Raw genomic sequence first — 18,786 nt, forward strand, 5'->3', positions numbered from 1 at the left:
TAAAGGACTTGCCGCAGCTGCCAGCAACGAGCTCTTGCTCGTCGAGACATTGCGCATACGCCGTGTGCCACACAATCAATTACGTGAATAGCTATCACTGGGCCACGCCCCCGACATTAGGAGGCACAACTTTTGGCGCTCACCGAATTAGCATTGATTTCTTCTATCCAATTTCTTTGCCGATTACGCTGCTAATGCTTTGTCATTGCATCTGGGCAGCCCTCGCTTATTGAATTGTTAAATGTCATTGTTCTCCACTGAGTTGTGCCCATTGCTCTATCTCATCTGTCTATACGTATGTATGTATATGATGCTATATACAAAAAAATCGAATATTCCCGAACTCGTTTGAATCACAAAGTGCTGAGCTGTCAGGCCTCAATTCTAGCAGACTTTCAATTTATATTTTTCTTTTGATATCCTGTATTCATGGGATGTCGGGTATGCGCGAATTTTTTCAATTTTTGGTAAATTTAGGTATGTACATATATATAGCTTCTATTAGCTGAACAATATGTAAAAGTTTTCAGTTAATAAAAATACATAAGTGATACTTGCATTCATAGAGAATATATCCTATACAAGTTTTGTTTTATTTATATAATTGCTCTTCTATTTATTGCCATACAGGGTATCTGATGGAACAAAGCAATTGGTTTTTGTTTTTGTTTTTATTCTCAGTTTAAGCTTTGCCTGCGGCCCTCGTTTTTTTTTTCAGTTTATCAGCCCTTTGAGTTGGGCTCCATATTGATGTTTGTCCTTTGCCGTTTGCGATTAATTCGCCTGAATGCAATATATGCACGTGTATCTGTGTGTCTTTGTACCATGTGTGTGTGTGTTTGTGTGCATCTTTCCACTCGATTAATTAAATGCTTGAGCTTGGCTTTTGTGCCTTCTTATTCATTCAGTTTTCATTTTGTGCACTTTGTGCCTCTTGTGGCGCTTCGCCTTGTTCGCTTTCCGTTTGTCTTTCCGAATTGTTTGGCATGAATGCAATTGAAATTGTTATTAATATTGTACTGTGTACTCTATATGTATTGTGTATGCTATAGCAGCTGTTTGTTCTCTTGCTCATTTATTCAATTCGATTTTGTTGTCATTTTTTGTCAGTTATGATTGCCTTATAGTAACCAGCTTAATTGAGCTGAAATACGAACGAATGACCGCAAAATGATTAACTGAAGCAACAGTTGTTCGCAGGAGACACGCAACGAATATCTCAGGCACTTCCGCTCCGAAAAAAAAAGGAACAATAAACGAAAATAATTTCCTGAGTGCTAAAGCGAAAATCATTTTAAACAAGGCATGAAAACACATTAAGGACACCCACTCACATACATACAACACCATCGCACACACATACATACTGTCATAAAAAAAAAACAAGCAAAAACAAATGTCACCTCGCATTATTTATTTTTCCTCTCGCCTGGGCGTAAAAAAAATAAAAATTCAACTTGTTTATTTGATTCGCCCGGAAAAATTATGTTAAAGAGGAAATTCCTTTCGAAATGCCCGACAAATTATTCATGAGAAGAAAAAAATAGCTATAAATGTATGATTATAATTATGTTAATTATCCTTTAATAAATCTTTTAATTGGAAATGAAATAGCTGAGATTATCCATGAAGTTTATACACAAATTATTTATGAATAAATTAATATGAACTATAATATTAATTATTATTATTATATTATAAATAATATTATGAATTGGAGCAATGTATTCCTTCACAACTAATTCAAATGCATTGTAGCCTATATTGCAACAAAATCGAGGCGAAAGCGTATGGAAGAACACTTCCAATTGGCCGTTATAACGAATGCTGCAACAGCAGGGGGACGACACTCAGATTTACATACATACATATAAACACAAATTGATATCTACATACATATATACACCCATGCACGCACACATAAAATGATAAGCAGCCGCAGGGCGGACAGCGACGATGTCGTTGTCTGTCTGGCATGCGAATAAAAATTACGCATACGCCGCATGTGCTGCCTTAAGCATGTGTGTGTGATTGCGTGCTTGTTTGCAGCTTTGTGTGTTTGCGGCTACGTCTGCTTTACGTTATATATGTGCTATGTGCATGTGTGTGTGTGTGTGTTTGTGTATTTGCATACATTTCGGCGATAATACACACAAACAAGAAAGAAATTGTATCAAGCGAAATTGTTTTTTAAAACGTTGCGTGCCCGGCAGCTCTGTCACACATAAAAAAAAAGAAAAAAAAAAATAGAATTTATACGCGTTGGTAATAAAAATGCAATATATTTCCAATACACTTATAAATGCTTCAAGTCGAGTAGGGATAAGAGCAAAGTTTGGATTGCAGCAAGTCCCCAGGCAAACGTATCAAACCAAATTTGACTGCAAATGTCGCTAAGGATTGAATTTGGTGCTTGTGGCATTTATGTATTTGTTTGAACAACAGAAGAGAGGAGGAGATGGAGCAACTTGGAAAAGTTGAAGCAATTTGTATTTGATTTCATATCTTGTTAATATTATTTTATAACAAAATAAAAGCAATTTAAAAGTCGATTTCTCATGCGATTAATTCATTGGGAATGAATAAGAGTGGAATTCTACTTGGAGTTGCCAATCCAATTGCAACGGTCTGCATATAATACATATGTATAACTATAAATGTATGCGTATACATGTACATACTTATAAAATGCCATTAAATTTCCTTTGAGCTCGCATCTCCACTATCCATATCAGTCCGCACAGTGTGAAGCCACATCAAATGTGGTTTTCGGTAATTATTTTAACCGCACACGCATTGCTACCTTTGCCTACATCGAACTACTAATGCAATTAATGGCATTTTCCAGTTGGGATCTTTCATGCAGTCGCACAATGAAATCATTTGTTGGACGCAGATGCTTTAAATATGCGAGTCTTTGGCATATTGGATTTCTCACACAAACACTAATTAATCAGCTGGATATTAATTAAACAACCGCAATTCGTAAATATACACAAGTTGAGGAAAGTGTTTGCGGTGTGGCCATTGTGTGAAACTCTTAAATATTGTGGGAAAAATATGTTCGCTGCTTTATTAATCCCAGCATTCCCAGGAGCCATTTGACCGCATTTGATCTGTCGCTTTAATTGCTGTGAGTGCAACGATTTAAGCTGACATCCGTCCGATAAATGTTCAACAAAAGCTCTGGCCTTAAATATTATTATAGAATGGCATGTGTGGGAGGGTGTGTGGGTGTCCTTTAGATATTGCCACAAAATGAAGTTTTTCATAATTTACAACCTCATTGACGATATTGTTATGGCTATCATATGGCGCCAGCGCAGCCTGTTATTAAACATAAAAATAAATTAATAAAAGCAGCATGTCATCATGAGCACACACACACACATGCACACACACACGCATACGCATACTCATACACATAAGCCCTTGCATTAAGCGACTGGCAGTTAATGTTCTCAGCGCAAATATTTTAACGATGTCATACAATGTTTTTCACAGAGGCATCTCGGTTCAGTTTCACGCTTGCAAGATATTTAATAGCAGAAATATGGCTGAAACTCATTCAAGTTTATCGGTAGATAGAGCGAGCATATGCAGCGCGCCTCATAAAATTATATAGTGCAAGCCACTGACTGTGCCGCTAAGCCGTTATCATATTCCATATACATTCATGCCAAGCGAAAATTTAAGCCATACAAAATTGCATGGCTGCGCTTGATGGCGCCTTTAAACTACTCACAAAGTACTTGGGCCAATCAATTGCAATATGATTTCCCAGTTTTAATTAACGAACTTTGATCAAAAAATATTTAATCAGTATTAGTTCAGTGCAAACTTTGATAGAAACATAAGCAGCATCATTCCGTCCACGCTGTCTCACTCATGCGCAAAATTCTCATTTATATTAATTACGGTATCGCTGTCAAGAGAACAAAATCAATAAGTGGATACAAGCAACAGAGAGATATCATATGGACACTACACAATCAAGAAATTACCAACTGCTCTCCCCTGATTCCTGCCCAGTTATCGCTTAATTAGAGTGATGCGATTCCAAACAGAAAGACCTTCAAATTTCTGAAGTATTTAACTATATCTATCAGTTTGCCACTCAGAAATATCAAAGCTAATATGCTATATCCGAAAGGATGAACTGCCAAATACCACGTATTTATATCACTTTCAATTTACCAAGAGTTAAGTTGATTTTTAAGGATATTTATACATCAAAATTAATTGTAAGAGATCAAACTAAGAATTTTCCTAAATAAATTCCTCAAATATACTTTCCTTTACGGGGTATGCCAGCTGGGCTTCCCAAAAACTATGCTCCAAATGTGTATAGAGCAAACGCAAATAGAACAGCTGGGCTCTATGTGAAATAGAGGCTGGAAAATAATAACAATTTCTGGGCTAAAGGCAGGACCCACAAAATATTTGTGAGGTGCACATTTGTGGGAATTGCTGGCGCCCATGAGGGTCACACGACCAGATATCCCATTCAGATGTACTAAAAATGTCAACGATGCAAATTGGAAAAGCCTCGAGTACACTCTAGCCTAGCCTCAATGCCTCAGCGAGTGAGTGGGAGGGAAGTGAAATGGGCGCATATGCAAATGAAATGTGAAACTGATAAATTTTCAATTAAATTGCTGCTTGCTACACCGGAGCAAAGTCAAGTGGGCAGCAGAAAGGGACAAACGAGGTGAAAGAGAACACACAGACACACACACACACACACACTCAAGAGAGGAAGGGACTGGAGTGTATCTGATCGTTCAATTACGAAATTAAATTTTTAGAAGCGACAAACCCAGTAAAATAATGCAAAAAGAAAATGAAATATTTTTCAAGGAAAATATTTTTTGAGGGTTACTCAACAAACAGTCTGACCCTTTTTATACCCTGAACCCATTTTCAATGGGAAATCAGGGTATAATGGTTTTGTTGAAATGTATGTAACAGGGAGAAGGAGGCGTGGCAGACCCCACAAAGTATATATATTCTTGATCAGGGCGACGAGCTGAGTTGATTTGGCCCTGTCCGTCTGTCTGTCCGTCTGTCCGTCTGTCCGTCCGTCCGTCTGTCCGTCTGTCCGTATGTATGAACGCGTCGATTTCAGAAGATATAAGAGCTAGAGACTTCAAATTTTTTTTAAAATGTTCGTAATTACAGCGCGCATATCAAGTTTATCATTAAAAATCGATAACTCATCCCGATCTTTTTTTTATCGATAAAAAACCTTATCGAAAACCAGTTATAAAATTATATCTTTTACACCTTTATTGCTAGAGTCTCCAAATTTTTAATGTATGCCTATATGCAATTTATACAATTTCGGTTTTTTTTTTAAATTTACCCCCCACCCTTAAATTCACCCCCTCACCCTCACTTTTGTAAAAAGCGTATTTCAAATACTAGAGACTTGTGCTTTGGCAATTACATGCATATCCATGTCATAATCATAATCTGAAAGTTTCATGAAGACCGTACGTCCACAAAAAAGTTATTAAGCAATTAAGTTCTCATAGTAAGCGCTCACTGCCGCCCATGCGTGTTTATGCTTGTGTGTGTATATGTATGTAATTGTTTGAGTATGTGTGTGTATGTGTGTGTGTATGTGTGTATGTATGTGTGTGTATGTATGCCTGTGTGTGCGTGCGTGCGTGCGTGCGTGTGTGTGTGTGTGCGTGTTTCTTGTGTAAGCTGAAAGACGCGAAAAATTATTGAAATAGCTATTACTCCAAGGGTTCAGGGGATCTCGTAGTCGAGTAGTCTCGACTAGAGCTTTCTTACTTGTTTTATTAGGAATTTTAGGTCGGTTGCGGCAATTGGATAGACGCTTGAGTAAATACATAAAATGCCCACGCAAATCAGAAACAGACAGAGTATTACTTAAAGCTGTTTTTGTATTTATTTTGCATACTTTTCTGCGTGTGGCAATTAACACGAACCAAAAATAAAGAGACTAAATACTAATAAAGAAAAGAAAAAATATATAAATTAAATAAATATTAAAATAGAATGGAAGAATGTATATTAATAGAAAAATAAAAAATAAAATATATTAATTAATAATATTTTATATTAAAATAATATATAATAATTTTTAATAGAAATGCCTGAACAAAAAAAATATAAATATTTAGTTTAAATATATATTTGTATACTAAAAGCCTAAAAGTAGGCTTAACCTCTACTAATGTGAATTTCTTTTATATAAATATAAATAAATAAAAGAATTTTTCCTACAGTTCGTTATGGTGTTAAGTACTTGGCAGCTTAAACTAAATTGATAGAGTTTTTATTTTTTAAATTAATTTGTAAAATCGAGCGCCTAACACAATTAAAAACTGTCAGTCGATGACCGCATCAATCAAATTTAATTATTTATAGTTAGCAAAATGATGGTATTTTAAATATAATAATAAACAGAGCCGCAAATTTATGAAAACCCACCGGAGCACAGGTATCGCATTTCTATTGCCTTTCAGCTGCCTCGAGCGCTCAATTGTGCGTAAAAATTATAAAATTTAATTAACGCATGGAAATTGAGCCCCAGTGAAAAGAGAGAGAGAGAACACAGCAAAAATGGGGGCTAGCAACAGCAACAGTTGGTTCGATTACGGAAAAAAGGGGTCGGACACAGCATGTGGGTTAACCTTTTTATGCAAATCGCTGTGCAGCACCTTTAAAGTGTGTGGGCTTTACACCTGCTGTGTGCGGCGAGCGGCGACAGAGGGCAGAGCGGAGACAGTGAATTGTCGAGTAGCTGAAGAGACAACTGCTCGAGAGCAGACACAATTTAATTGACAATTGTTTGTCGTCTGCGGTGGTTGTTCTCCCCGGGCTCAATTGGAGCTCGCGCAGCTGCGACCGGCAGCATGACCAGCGCTTAAATGGATATTTATTCATGTGGCACCCCTTGACAATGGTTTGCAGCCCTCCTAATACTAGCCCTCCCAACCAAACAGCAAACAGCCCCACACGAGAGAGGGCGAGAAAAAAAGGGGAAGGGAGAGGGAGAGAGCTGGCACCAGCTATAGGCTATAGGCAATGACACAGCAAGGGGCACATGAATTTATGCGTGGACGCGTCAAAATTGTGGGCGAGCTTTTAAGAGGCGAGAGAGAGAGAGGGAGAGAGAGTGTGTGTGAGAGAGAGATTGGACAGTGAGCGCTTGGGCTGATGATACGTGCTACGTGTTGTGCCTAGACAAATGAGATTATATATACGCACACATACGCATAAACATCCATATTTGTTTTATTGGGTTTTTCAAGCATATTGTATTAATTGTACAACATCGCACTAAGTACTGCATTTAAGTGTTCAATTTTTGAGGGTTCGAAGTTTACATTTATATGAGATATATTAGGTCAGTTGGTTACAGTTCGTTTGCCTGCTGACAAATTGAAATGAAGCAGCAATTTGTATTGATTTATATTGATATGTAATTTCAACTTTCACATATTACTTGACATATACATATGTCTTTTGTATGTAATTTATCATCACGCTGTTCTAATAACACTTGTTTGTACTCCAACACTCCATTCCTGCAAATACATCAGTGTTTTAAGCTCTATGAAATTAAACGTTTCTCGGAATAAAATCTGTATATGTGTGTGTAATATATAATATATGAATAGTTGAATATATGGTATAGATATACAAGAAAAAATTAAACAAATTAATGATTGATTTGATTGATTGATTTCTTAAATAATTTTTATAGACTATTTCTACCCCTACTCGCAAGAGGACTACTTCCCGCCAGACCATTAAGAAGACTTAAGAGGCAAGACTTTACTAAAACTAGTGGACATCAAAAAGACCTCCATCACTTGAAATCCTCATAACTCGGTATGGCATTTGGTTCTTTTTATATTTCTGTTGTTATAGTACTATTTGTGATCCCCCTGGAGAAGTGACCTAAATTAGTAAAAGTAATTCGTAGTATTAAAGGCATTTAGCCACTTCATTAGTTAAGGTATCCTTATAAATGCGCTATAGAGTTTAAGACAAAAGCTGCAATAAAACTATATTAATAAAAAATAAAAAAAAAAAAAAAAAAAAAAAAAAAAAAAAAAAAAACTATTTGTGATGTACAGGTTCTACACTTAATAATTATAAAAAAAAAATAATAATAATAATAAAAATAATAAAAATAATAATTATTATTATTATTTCTACCATTTACTGTTTTTATATGATTATTAGATTAATATGGGCAGAGGCCCCTATTGAGATTGATATGCAAAAAAAAAAAAAGTTCTCCAACTTCAAATCGAATCTGCACTGAAAACATGGCTGCTGTTCGAAATTCTCAATGCAAACGCATACACTCTCATGCATAAGCATGCCGTTGCAATGGTATTCCACACACAAACGTATTAATTACAGCCGTGTGTATGTGTGTGTGTGTGTGAGCTTGGAGAGGGCTTAACGGCAGTGGAAGGACAGGCATGTAAATTAACGCTGTCAAAGTTGCCACTTGCAACTTCGGTGGCAACAAGTGCAGCTCGTAACGTGCTTTACCGCCTTTTCTCCCCCCCCTATCCCCACAATGCAGCGCAACGGCTCTTGTGCCACGCTCCATTGCATAATTGACGTAACAAAGGTTGGGCTGGCTGTAGGGTGGACCAACATTGACGGCTTCACACAATAGTGGGTAACGCAATATGCGCGTTAGGCGATTAAACTGCGTGCGAAGCCCTCCTCTATACCCAGTCTGAGGGGTCCACTTTAAGTCCGGCCACGCGCTTGCCTAATTGAGCTATGCCAGCTATTTAAGCAGTTAATTAAGCTTGAGCAAAAAGTTACGTTACCTTGGCACCCAAAAGCCATATTCAATCAGTCACATTTGCACACGCATACACACACACATGCAATAATGTGCCGATGCACACAGGCAAAAATCCAATCAAACTGCTTCAAAACTTCTCTCACGGGTTTGTTAGCATAATTTGCGATGCTTAATCAAAGAGCCTTGAGGCAATTTGAGCAAAAATAAAAAAGTGAAGAAGAAGAAAAGTAGAAGCTGCCGTATGCACTAGAAGTTCAAGCAAACGTATATAGCGCTGATCAAATAAGTTAGATGTATTTCCTTTCGTTTACTAGCCTTATAGTTCGTTAAATTTTATTTTCTTTAAAAATATTCAAATTATCCATAGTTCATTTTCCAACACTGGCCATGACTCCTCTCTGGCTTAAATATTCTCTGCTTTCTCTAATTGAATCCACTTCATATTCATTTTAGAATATAAATCATAATAGATTAAAGTTAAAGCTTGTTTTGCATGAAAAGTTCTATTTATTTCCTAGGCTAATTTAACTGAAATATATAGCTATAAAATAAAATAATTTGCTTTATTCTAATACAAATCTCTTTATTGGCACCGAGTCTCAGAAAACATTAATTTTACATCAACCAAAGTACGCAAATACCCAAAGGGAACTAAGCGTAATACCACTTTATTCGGTTTCTATTTTATGGTCTGCCTCTGGTATGCCCAATTCCACATAATACTCTACCCGAGTCAAGTCTATTCAAATCGAAATTGGAATGAGTCTCGTGCTAACGTCACACAAAAATTTTAAATTACATTTTGGCTTTACGTTTGACGCTGCGTTTTCTACTTCGGTGATTGTCAGGATGGGCGATTGTGAAATGGGCGTGGCATGCTTCATTGGGTCAGTTGGGTAAATTTAGTGCAAGGCAATTGCAATTAGGCGAAATTCGCTGCATATTCCGTGGCGTTAAATTTTCCGTGTGCAATTAAAATTTTGGTTTCGGCCAAGAAATTTGCCGAGCCAGTTTTATTTTTTTTTTCTCTTGGCTGGCGACCGACCAAAGGCAGAAGTCGAGTGAGGGGAGAGGGGGGTTGGGGTTTTCCTAATGAGTTGGCTGCACGCTGAGGTCACAAAGTTAAATGATAGAAAAAAGTGTTTTATAATTTCCCTGAACATTTTAAACGAAATTCAACCTCTAATAGCAATCCGACCAAGAGCGTAAAGTTTTTCACAACATTTTGCAGTGAACTGATTAAATAAAATTCCCAAAAATTTAAATATTACATAATTTAGTTAGAGAATATTTCTCATATTAAAGTTTAGTTTAATTGAAATAATTAACTAAATTTAGTTATCAAATGAGAAAAATTGCTGCACTTACCTTCAAAATAAAACGCAATTGCAATCAAGGAGCGCTGCAAGGAGAACAAATGAAACAACTTCGTTAAAAATATGTAGGAAGCATAAGGAAATATCAAAACCATAAAAAATAGATACAAATTCAAGTTGCCAAGCAATTTTTAAAGACTTTTTATGCATTTTTTAAGAGCATAATTACGAAACAGTGCTCTTTTCTCAAATGGCGCAGCTTTCGCCCATCTGGGATGACAACCATTTTATGGTTAATGGCAGCCAAATGAAACCGTAAAACGGCGAGCCCCCAGTTGTTGCCCGCTTTGAAATACACACACACACACACACGCACAAAGTTACAAAAAGTATCTCAATAGCCGCATATCTATGGCAAATGGCTTGCATATTAAAAATGACAAAAATACAAAGCAAAGAACAAAAGAAAAAAACTTGAAGGCAGACAAAGCAGAAATACCCTAACTGGCAAAAACTTTTCACATTTATGGTATCTGTTTAAAAAAATCTAAAATTGAAATTCCAATTTAATGAGATGAATACGATTTTATATCTATACCTATATATAACATATCTATTAATATGTTGATGATATAATATGAATATCTTCTGTATGCAATATGTAATATGTTATATATTATAAGTATGCAATAGGTATGTAATATGCATGTAATCTAACTTGAAAATCTTGTTGTCATGTTAAATTTATTATTATTAATATTTATTGAAATTGGGCTTGATCCGTACCACATTAGCTGAACTACGTAGCTACCCTATTATTTGCCCACAGTCGGATATGTTCATTTTTAATGACTTTTCACGACCATTGTTATAACATCTCTGAATATAAAAGTAGAGCAGTTAAAAAGCGTTGACAGCCAAATGCTAAATTCATCAATGACAACGTAAAAGATGTGAAGGATGTTAATGCTGATCCCCCATGGTGTTCCTTTATTCAGCTCCTCCCCCGCCCATCGCTGTGCCCGCGGGCTAGCGAAAGAATGCTGATGTTGGCTATAAAAAATATCGCAACTTTTTTCGTATATTGATACCTTATCCATTACTCTAAAAAAAAAAGCGAGGAAGGTACTTTGGCAGCTGCCGCAATCGATGATACTTAAAGAGTCAGCTGGGAGAGGAGGACAGTGAATTCAGTTTTATCTACCTCTACAAAAAATTAACATTTTTATTTAAGCAAAATGAAATGTAAACCAAATTGAACGCTTTTTTGCTAAAAAATCATTTTTAGTGCGAAATTTTTACAACGGAATATATGTTCCGAAACATGTTTTAAGTCAATCAGAATTGTAAATCGGTAAAAAATAGTTATAGATGTATATAATATTTTTAAAAAAAAATATTTAAGTTTAAAAAACTATTAAAATATATATTAAGAAGCTTAAAATATATATTTAAAAATGTATATAAAGATTTTATATTGACATTGACATAGAGCTTAAACAAAATCGATGCTAATGATAATTGGATCTATTACTAATTGCAATAGAAATGTATTATAAATGCAAAGTTATCAGTTTAGACAATGAGCAAATCAATAATTCGACTTTGAATTTATAATTCACTTTAATTAACTGCAAACTTATTCGGCTCAATTAATTATGAAAAGGCAATAATAGGTAATAGGCTTTAGAAGTTGCCTACACTGCTTCCAGTTGAGAGATGCTTGACTTGCTTCAACTTGGCCAAGTTCAAGACAAGGAAGCCAAAATTGAATAAAACAGTCTTAACTAACTCAAGCCAAGCTAACTTGTGGTAAGAGACAAACATATATACATATATAAATATATACAAAAAGGTTAGTTTAAAGTTTTACTGATTGCGGCTGGCCGCTTTAAATTACAGGCATAGCTTTGTAAAAAATAAAAAAAAAGAATCCAATGTTCAGGAAAGGCCACAACTAATTTGGTAATGGAGAAGCCACTAGCCTTCTTTATGGCAAGAGAAGAACTTAATTGGCCAAAATGAGACCAACTCAAAGTTGGCTAACGGCGTAGTGCAAATCATAAATATAAATTCAAAAGGCCGTGAATCACGAAAAGAACAAACGCGTCTGCTGCAGTCATAAAGGTTTATTCACTTTTGCGGCGAGTTTCGCGAGAAGTAAAAAAAAAAAAACAAGTTGAATGTGAGAAATACGAGAGGAATGAAAACAATCCAGAAAAGACTGTTTAAAGAATCAAAAGTTAAAGCCATAATCGAGGGAACGCGGTAATAGTGAGCTAATAAACTGAAAGACTGAATGAGCGATGGAGGAGCTCAGCAAAAAATGAGAAAATAAAAGTTTATTCAAGGCTAAATGCAGAAGAAGGTAGAAAATCCTAGGGAAATTCTGTTGAATTTCTTTATTACCATTAGCAAGTTCTTTAGTTTAATAAGCTGTAAATGGCGAAGCAGAGAATACTTGAATAATCCTTTGCTTAAGGCTGGAATACTTGACATATGTATAATAATATAGCTCGTTGAATCTTTGAATAATGATGATATAATTGCTTCATTTAAGAATAAAAATTACCTTGAATATACTTATTTTAAAATAATTCACTCAACATTACCAAAACCTCGCTTTAAGTGCGAAGTGAAGATAAGCAAGTCCACAGAAGTGGGCCATTTATATGCTAACCTCACATTAGGCATTCTCCCAATTGCCTTAATTTCGTTTTAAGCAGTGGGCATGGTGGCGGCCCACCCACTGATATGAATGAGCTATTTAGGGTGATGTTCGCGCTAATGTCACACATGCATCATAGCCGCGGGGCGTAGGCCGCGCTCTTGAGCTGTCAGCTCATGGCTAGATGGGCCAGCAAATTGCAGGGGACATATCTGGTTAATTATGCATGCAAATTCATTTTATTAACATTGTTCAAATTATACATATTTGCTGCCTTCCCACTGCCGTGCATGTGAAGTGGCCCCAGGGGTGCGAACGAGGCGTTCATATGAGCCGTTCTCAAATAATAAAACCTAAGAATTTAAATTAATCAACATCCAGATTGCTTGGGGCAATGCAACGATAATGCTAATAACTGTTTAATGTCAAGAATTAACGAGCGTCTTAAGATGAAATCGGATATAATTCGTTGACATTAACATTAATGATCTAGTTTATATGAGCGAACTATAAGTTTCATTTATAACTTTCTTCTCTTCTATTATTTCCTTTATGTATTTAACTCTATTCAGAACTGCTAGAAAATATTATAATATTAAAAATCATAATAATCATTATATTATTAATAATAATATCCTTTTATAGATAAATCTTTATGAACTAGATAATATAAAACCTTGTAATTATTTTCTGATAAACAATACTTAAACTTGGTTTCATTTTATTGAAATACCTTTATATATTAAATGATCATTAATATATTTTCTAGACGAACCATGAACTAGCTTCCTTTTTGCGAGCTTTCTTAAGTAGAAAATATAAATGTCTTCCTTTTTCATACTCTGCTTTCAGCATCTTGAGTGTTATTGCCTCATGCTAATTACATTTTTCTTTTCTCTTTCCACTCTTCGTGCTTCCTCTCTCACCTTTCTCTTCCTTGCAGTTTAGCCTCTGGCCACACTGAGCTTGGCATCGAGTAACATTGTTAATGCTTATTTGACCATTTTCTCCGTATTACCTTACGCTAACCCATCTACTCTCAATTCCCAGAAATTAGATCTGAACTTTTTTCTGTTTGCAATACTTTCGTATTATGTTCAGCAAAATCTACGCCCATAGCTCGAAGCGCTTGAATATTCTAAACTCATATTATTAAAAATGTTACCGTAAAGCCTAAACAGAGGCAAAGAATCACAAAGGTAGCCATGCAATAAATCTTCCAGTTATTGTTTTATGGATAGCTTTCAGGCGAAAGTCCTGGACAATAAAAGGCTCACCAATTTTTCGGGTAGCTCGATTTCCTTTCGTATGCCTCGTTGTGAGCACACTTGAAACTTGTTACCCAAGTACTTTTGGGCCGCTTGAAAATGTTTCAACGTTCGCTCCAAAAAAGGTAACGAAGCATTAAATTGAAAGACCACTCCCCTCAGAGGCCCCTATGAACGAGCATGTTGCTTACCTTAAGCTTTAGCCGTTTATAGTGTACATACCTTTACGCATGCACACATACATATACACACCCATTGTATGTATATGTATTTTTATATGGTTCAACTTTTGCTAAAGCTTTATTATTATATTATTCGCATTGTTGTTGCTCGTTCGAGTCGAGGGCCGGAGCGGGAGAACAGCAGCGAGAGTAAAATTAGTTCAGTTCAGTCAAATAAAAAAAATACAAAAATAAATACACAAAAACATTGTTCAAATGAGCTAAGTTTTAACCTGGTTTTTAGATGCCACGCAGCTTTTGGATTCCATTCTTGCATAGTGTATTTGCATATTAAAAATATTAAATATTAATTTGAAAAATACTGTTTGAGAGCTAATGAAAACATTCGAGTGTGTCTCAAATTAAATTCACTTTAGAAATAATTTCCTTCTTTTAAAGGTATACATGTTCTACTAATAAGTTATCGATTATTAGCATAAATGTTGCCCAACACTGTTTAAGATTGCTCAACACTTTGAAGTGAAGACATATGTAAGTATTTTCTCTAAAGGGAAATCATTTAATATTTAAATCTAGATTAATCTAGCTTCATTTGCTTATGCTCAAAGGAAGTAAACAGATTTATATAAAATTTTACACACAAATATAATGAAATACCACATTTCAAGAAAATCGACACAAGAGGCAAATTTCATTGCCTGTCTGTCAAATATTATATATATGTTATGCACAAAATGAAGTGTCGACAGCCCAATGACAAAGCCACAGGCAATTATGCTCGACCCAAGGCGGCTGCTCAGAACATCTACATATGTATTTGTACAAATAATTATTTGCTGGCTCTGTAATTTTGAGAGCAAGCGCCTGAAAGCCTCAAAGTCCATTTGCCAACTCCAGCCGGCTTATGGTGGCTTTATCAAATCTGCTTAGTATTTACTTTCGACACTGGATGACCACATTGACCAGCCAGCCAGCAAATGCAGCTGATGTCCGCACAACCAGAACTGCCGCCCTCGACGTACTCCCCCATGCCTTCTACGAAATAATAATAACAATAATTTACTATGCGATGCAATGCCATAAAATACAAGTAAAGCAAAGTTAAGTTTTGGCCACAGCCCAGAGGCATTCGTTGCTATCTGTGGGCCAAAGGCCTCGCCTGGCCAAGCTCCAAATGGACCATAAAAATGTTGCCTAATTAGCCAGCAATTGTTGTGGGCAGCTGGGTAGGACAGGGCTGACAATCGTTCGGTTTGCATTCAAATATTTGCATGAACCAGAGGGAGAGAGATGCACTAGTAGAGCAAATTGCCAAATAAATATTTGGCCTTACATGGAGGCCTATGCAAATCAAATTAGAGAGTCAATTTGTATTCCATATAATATTTAAACTAGGAGAAATTTTGTCTAAGATTAGTTTGCTTTTAAGTTATTGAATTTTCAGAATTATATGCTCATTACTTACCTAAGTTTTCTACACTATGAAAAATAAATTAAAATAGTTCTCTTAAATTAGTCGAGCTCTCGAATCGCTCTCAAATTTCTGTTCCAGCTCTCACATATCAATTTCTTAGAATTTCTGGCAATTTTATCTTACACAAGGCGAATCTCTAGTTCATCTTAATCAGACTAAATTATCTGCAGCTATTAATTGAGCATAATTATTGGGCTAACTAAGAACCGAAATTGAAATTCCCACTATAGAGTCTAGAAGCTACGTTCGTCAGCTCAGTTAAACGCAACCTGAGTGAAAAACAAATTGTGTCACGTGATGCGGCACTAACGAGTCGCAGAGTAAAGTCAGCTCAAATTTGATTATGTGTGCAGCAATGCAGCCGCAAGATGACACTCCGACACACACACACACACACACATAGTTGTTTATATAAAACTATAGGTAAGGCTCGAAATCTGTTAAGGACTAACGGCAGTACTGCCAGAGCAGACAGACAGAGAGACAGCCCAGGCAGCCGAAGCAGTCAACAGCTGCGGCTGCAGGCAATTTTCTCTGCATTCGTTGCAAACAACTAACCAAATGCAGTTATCCTCTTCTCTGGATTCCTGCCTCCGCCTAAACCCTTTTTGGGTGCTTGTAACGCAAGCAACGGTTAAATGTTTTCATTTTCATGCCTCTATGGCTGCTGCACAGCTGGGTTTATGACATCAGGAAACGCACAGAATTTATTTAATTAAAATGTGACTATGTGTGTTTGTATATGTGTGTGTGTATGTGTGTTAATTTTTGTTGTGTGTGCACACTAATTGAATTGCAGGCAGTGCCGAAATAAATGAACTAATGTTCGTCTATGTAACTCTCTCCCACTCACTCTCTATTTCTATCTCCCTCTCTGTGTGTAGTGCACTTCGGATTTTAGCTCTGGGTGTATGTGTTTGTGCGAGTGCCAGGTGCTCCACGTCCTAAAATATGCAATGCAAATTCTTTTTAATTAAAACGAATAATTTTTTTTTTTACATGCAAACAACAGACAGCATATCATAATGAAGTGCTAGGCAAACAGGTAAAACTACAAAGGAAAACATAGCAGCCATCGACACAAACACACACACACATGCTCATACGCAACCATATTCTTTTTATTATGTTTCAGGGCAGCTGTCAAACGAACAGAAGATATGTGATATGCGAGCAGTTAGTCTCTTGCCCTTGTTATTGTCATTTAAATGCAAACGATAGCAAAAATGTCACATTTCAATGACAATGAAAATATCAATTACAAATACGTTTTGCATAGCTGCAGGACAAGTATGCTACATGCATATGTAGGTGTATGTGCCCAGATGCAGGTGCTTATAACGCATACCGGACATATGCATAACATATGAGCTCATAGAGTTCAATTAGAGTGCGTTATGTTATGGCATTTTTGCTGGCAATGATTGACAGTTATGGATACAGTTAATTGGCCAATGCCAAACTGAAAATTACCCTGTAAACGAAGTGAGCATTATTTATACACTTTATAATATAGATATATTTACATATGAATATATGACTTCAAATCGTCCCAGAAACAAAGTGTTTTGTCAACCAAAAATTCTTCAAATAAAAAAATGCATTGTAATTTTATAGAAAATATTAAAAAAAAAAATCTATATATAAAAAATATAATACCAAATATAAAAATTATATATAATATATAAATAATATTTTCATAATATATTTTTAAATAATAATATTTTTTTTCTAATTTTAGAACAGTTTTTTAGATATATTATATCCAAGTATAAATAAAGGCATTTATTTATTTATTTTATTTTATTTTATTCATTAACTTTTTTTTTGTAGTCTGTAACAGAATATAAAAAATCATAAAAAAAAATTTTTTTCGCGTGGCTTCAATAAACATTATTATTGTTATGTCTTTTATTTTTTTTTAGTTTTTTAAATATAGGTAAGCCCATATATTAACTAGCATGCATGAAATAAAAGCAAAAAAAAAAAAAAAACAACACAAACACACACATACATACAACTCAAGTGCATTTATAAAAGATGCATGCTGAACACTTTTAAGCTCACAAAACCCTTGCATACATTAGGGCTGACAAAACTTTAACTGCACAGACTGACGGACAGGCAGCTGGGAGCGTCGGGGGCGGCCGGGGCAACAGCACTAGACAGCTAGACAGACAGTGAGCGACGGAGGCAGTGCCAAAACGGAACTAAAGGGTAAGTGGAAGTGCAGGAGTCGGAGCGCTTAGATAAACAGAACACACTGTATACCGCATGTATAAAGAATTTCAATTTGAGCGGCATTCATACTCAGGCGTTGCACGGACGAATCTCTACGAGTCTCACTGGACGCAGCCATGGCAAAACTATTGTTGCATACATTTAGGTGTTGCAGGCACGTACGCAAGCAGACATTCTCCCACACACTAGTTATGCAATATGGTTAGAGCGAGACAGAGACAAACTGACAGAGAGAGATTGAGAGAGTGCGAGAGCAAGTGCTGCTGGAGTCCAGCAGATTAATGCTGAGTCACGCAGACATCAGCGAGAAGACACAGTGGCAGTGCGAGCCACGACGCGTCGCTTGATTGTATTTTTATTTAATTTGGAGCCAAGGGAAACATAGCGAACACAAAGCTTGCGTGCTGCTGCTCCGCGTATACCCTATGGAAATGCAACGCAGAGTATGTGCACGTACCAAAAAAAAACTGGCACTGCTTAAATAGCGGTTTACCGGCAACTAAAAATCAAATTTTAAGTAGTTGACAAGAAATTTAAAAGTTTTTATGCATTTTTTCATCCAGTTTGACAGCTTCTCTTTAAAGGCTCTTGCATTTTATCTGTAATTATCCATTACTATAAAGACACTGAGCATTGTCGAGTCAGGCTCTCACATTTTATATACTTTATAATTTGCAATGTTTTCTGCGTGCTTTATGGAATAATCGCGCACAACTGTCACAATGAAGCAGAGAATTGCTCCACAAAGAATAAGAGACGCACTCATTAATTGCTGTGCGATTTACACATTACGTGCATGGCATAAACTGCAATCATGAAGCA

General features: G+C 36.0%; 1 protein-coding gene across 5 annotated transcripts in view; it reads right to left on the reverse strand.

Moving 5' to 3' along the window:
- LOC6574314 (furin-like protease 1) overlaps nucleotides 1-18,786 on the reverse strand; it is a 173,644-nt gene that overhangs the window by 82,702 nt on the left and 72,156 nt on the right. For all 5 annotated transcript variants that reach the window (XM_032727991.2, XM_032727990.2, XM_032727994.2 and 2 more), the window contains one exon: nucleotides 10,184-10,217. The gene's annotated coding sequence lies outside the window, so the exon portion shown is untranslated. The remainder of the gene's footprint in view (nucleotides 1-10,183; nucleotides 10,218-18,786) is intronic.

Source organism: Drosophila mojavensis, unplaced genomic scaffold (genome assembly GCF_018153725.1).
Source record: "Drosophila mojavensis isolate 15081-1352.22 unplaced genomic scaffold, ASM1815372v1 contig_277, whole genome shotgun sequence".
Classification (NCBI taxonomy): domain Eukaryota; kingdom Metazoa; phylum Arthropoda; class Insecta; order Diptera; family Drosophilidae; genus Drosophila; species Drosophila mojavensis.